Here is a 3,804-nt window from a genome sequence, read left to right as displayed (position 1 = left end):
TTAACTGCTTTTTCTAATGTATGGAAAGTTCACCTGGCTTTACGTTGTTGCTTACCAGATTGTCCAAAAAGTGACACTGATAGATTTCCATGTGGTTTCAATCTTAATGATAAATTTGCTTACAGTGATCAAGTAGATAATCAGTTTCCTGTAGCCCAATTTTTTTTTGCTGGATATTGCGGAGCAGATTTTAAGACAATGCCAAGAAAACAATCATGTTTTGAAGTCAGCAGCAAAATGGATGTGGAAAGTGGTATTGATGTACATGTTTATGTTTGTACGGGTCAGCTACTTGTGAAAGAAGCACGCTTTGTTTCCAAGTCTCCGTGGTTGCTTCCGTTTTCTATTGCTTCGCTCATTGGAGAAGCACTGCTTACCTTACCAATGACTATAAAAGTCTTTAATAAGAACTATATCCTTGGTGGGTTTTCCATGCATAGTCCAGGACACTACACAGCTGTGATAGTTTTGAGAGGGAAAAAATACTATTATGATGGATTGCACACGTATTTTTAGCCACTACAAAACGAACATCTAAATCACAAAGGTGGGTTTGCTTACTATGTCATTGAGACAACATCAACACCACACCATTCTCAAGGTATTTATTATTTGAGCTTTGCCCATAGCTTTTATTATTTGTTAGATATTATCCCTACTGCCTGAAATGCATCTATGAATTCAGAGCGACAAAATTTCAATAAGCAATGTGAAAGAGGTACACTCTCTGTGATTTGAAATACTTTTATTCTAAATTTACTAGGAGACAAAAACAAGGTGATTCTTTCAGTGGGCACAATCAACTTGTTTTGTAAGGACATGGAGGAACTTCTGAAACCTGTTCCTTTATCAGAAAAAGTAATGCGGCATCATGTTATTTTTAATATATACATTGTTTTTAGTATGCACTTTACTTTTTGACACTGTTTTGTTACGAACAAGAACAAAAGGAGACATTTGATGAGGTATGGAGCTACAGCTATGCATTTGTAATTGAAATTATGCTTTTGTTGCTATATTATGGAGCAATTGAAATAATAGGATACAAGGAAATTTTAGCATGTAGTGAGGCAAAAAGTGTAGCACAATTTGATAAGTTGAATCCTTGTTCTATAATACAGGTAGCTTTTTGGTGTATTACCATTGTTTCAAATACACTTTTTATACAGAAGCAGCTATATTTACATGATCATTTGCCCAAATTTTGATGAGTTTTTTACGGTGAATGCCTTATCATCATAAATACTTTTATCATTGTTCATCATAGACAGCTATAGCTAATACAGAAGAGATTGTCGTTTATAATTAAACGAAATGTTACTTCAATCAGCAGGCTGTTTGTACATTTAAGTGAGCCGTTCATAAGTTTAGAATAACCTACATGTACTTGTAACATGTATGTATACAGAAAAGTAGTTGCTTTAGCAAATCCAAATGTAAGTGGCAAGAAGAAAAGGCAGTATAATCACTGGAAAGTACATGAAGTTCAGTTTCATGTATATGCATAAAGCAACTATTGGCATTTATTATTATATGTGATTTTATCCCAATCATTAGGTGGATAATGAGGCCAGTAATGATTCTATTAAAGCATTGTGCAAGGTATAAATTCTTATTAATATTGTCAAATGTTAATTTTATTTGCAGAAAATTGCTCGTTCTTTTGGAAAATCTATCAGTTCATTAAAGGATTGGATTATCAATATCACGTACATGTATTATAAGATGACTGTATAGCTTATACTTAAATTTAATGTATGTATGTATGTAGTCTGTCATTGGCTCAGGATGTGGATGAAGAAGCATTGAATGAACTCTTCCCACAAGTGTATAGTGATTTTCAGAGTAAAAAGAATAATGTGGCTGATGGCAATTAATGTTCATCTACATTTTGAAATGTTTATTATTATGAATGTTCATAGCCTTTGATGAAATATTGACCAACTTCGAATCTAATCCTCTATTTGAAAGTAATTAATAATTATTATTGCATTAAAGCAGTTATATGCATGATCTTTTGTCATAATTTTTATCATGCTATAGAGGATCCGAAAGGAAAAGTGCTTCTAGTCTCTGATTTTATAAACGAGCCACTATGATATCTGTGACATTGATTGTGATTTGGGACTAGAATATTACATTAGTCACTTCCCATTTTTGGATCGTACTAGGAATGACAAGTATCTATTTCAGAAGCATCACTTTTGATTTTTAATTATATTATAGTAACTGTACATTTAGCAGAAACTTCATCAGAAGTACACTTAAAAAGAGAGAGGTATATGTGTGCATCCATGTAGCCTCCATATGCTTTTCCATGTACGTGTACATGTTTCCACATTTTTAGTCTTACAATTGAAAGATTTATTGATCTGAAATTGAGTACAGCAAAGTAAAAGTAAAAAGAAAAGACTTAAATGATATCAGGCCACTGCAATTAGATGACATGGTGAGTAATGTATTTTTTTGTTCGTTTGTCTTACTTAGTTTCATTATAAAATTAATAGGTGTTTGAAATTCAGTACTATCTTATGGGCATTGAAGGAGACATACTGCAAAAACCAGTTACAATACTTTCCAACACAAAAATGTGGCCAGAAGTATGTTTTACTTTCAGTAATCTACCATAGGTCAGGATATATTCGCTGTCATAAAAAATTCAATTAAAAACAATGGAATCCGAGGTGTTATTTTAATTGAAAACAGCATGATATTGAAGGTAAGCACCTTGCTGCAGTGTTCTTGTGCTGTTGTTCTTCTTGTGCTACTAAGCATTGGTCTCTTTGGTGCTGCTTTTACTGGTTCTTTACAGAACTAATGTCTTGCCGCATTTTGGGACTCTCCGCCCATTCTACTTATTGTTTATTGACTTGAGTGTGGTTTATTATCACCACCACGTGGACCAGCAACAATTTGCAGCGAAGAGGCTGAAAGAACTCTGAGATAGCAGTCCGTACAAGAAGTTAACAGATAGAGAAGGACTCGCTATTGATGAATGGCTCCAGTAAAGCTGCTAAAGAACAGATAAATAGCTGAACACTAAACAATAGTCTTATTGTCATAGCAACGCTGTAACAGTTACCATGGTTTTGTATTAAATTTTTTTAAGACAGCGAATAATTGCAGCTGCAAATATATCCCGACCTACGGTATATTGAATCAGCAATTATATTCTTTAATCACAGTCACTGATTTTACTCATCATGGAGAAATACAAGCTTAATTATACAGAAGCTGTTAATTGTTTTAAGTCAAAAAAATTACTGTGACTCGATTAATAACTATAGTGCATAATTATAGTTTTGATTTTTATTATTATTTACATGAATCAATAGCAACTTCAACTTTTACATTTTTATAAGTCCTTTTATGCATGCTACGGAGAGCCTGGCACTGTGGAGGTAGCCAGTAGCCACTGTCTCGAATGCCCCACTGCATGGCGAGGCCATCTTGATTGTGCCGGTGGTATCAGTGCTCCACTGATCAGTTATGCGGGTAGCTGCATATAATTAGAACTTAATTAGGAGGCAAGGGCTTGAGCTACTTCTAGTACTGTTGTGGGCTTGTAGCTAACGACAAGAGATTCTTGTGGATACACTGTCTCAGCATAATATTATATAGTGCAGCATCTATGCTTTCAGTTTATTATAGTCTCGCATATAGCCACTCAATAATGCAGTTGTCTCCGGAATTTCATCTCCGGTTTTTAGCACTCATCCCCAGCTCCAAACTCCAGTTTTTAAGACTCATCTCCGGCTCCCGTCTCTAGCTTCGGTTTTTAGCACTAATCTCCGACTCCGGCTA

At 34.6% G+C, this 3,804-nt stretch overlaps 2 long non-coding RNA genes across 2 annotated transcripts; both read left to right on the top strand.

The window, feature by feature from the left end:
- The first annotated feature begins 515 nt into the window (after positions 1-515).
- LOC109583277 (uncharacterized) lies at positions 516-862 on the top strand. Its single transcript, XR_002185443.1, has 3 exons — positions 516-601; positions 647-718; positions 767-862. It is a non-coding gene; the product is annotated as an uncharacterized LOC109583277 (long non-coding RNA).
- Positions 863-1,727: 865 nt separating this feature from the next.
- Positions 1,728-3,292, top strand: LOC109583267 (uncharacterized). Its single transcript, XR_002185439.1, has 6 exons — positions 1,728-1,970; positions 2,044-2,180; positions 2,227-2,278; positions 2,348-2,449; positions 2,508-2,600; positions 3,186-3,292. It is a non-coding gene; the product is annotated as an uncharacterized LOC109583267 (long non-coding RNA).
- The last annotated feature ends 512 nt before the right edge of the window (positions 3,293-3,804 follow it).

This window comes from Amphimedon queenslandica, unplaced genomic scaffold, assembly GCF_000090795.2.
Source record: "Amphimedon queenslandica unplaced genomic scaffold, v1.1 AMPQUscaffold_13518, whole genome shotgun sequence".
Taxonomy (NCBI): Eukaryota; Metazoa; Porifera; class Demospongiae; order Haplosclerida; family Niphatidae; genus Amphimedon; species Amphimedon queenslandica.
Note: the sequence above shows the minus strand (reverse complement) of the source record. Positions and strands in the feature narration are given on the sequence as shown.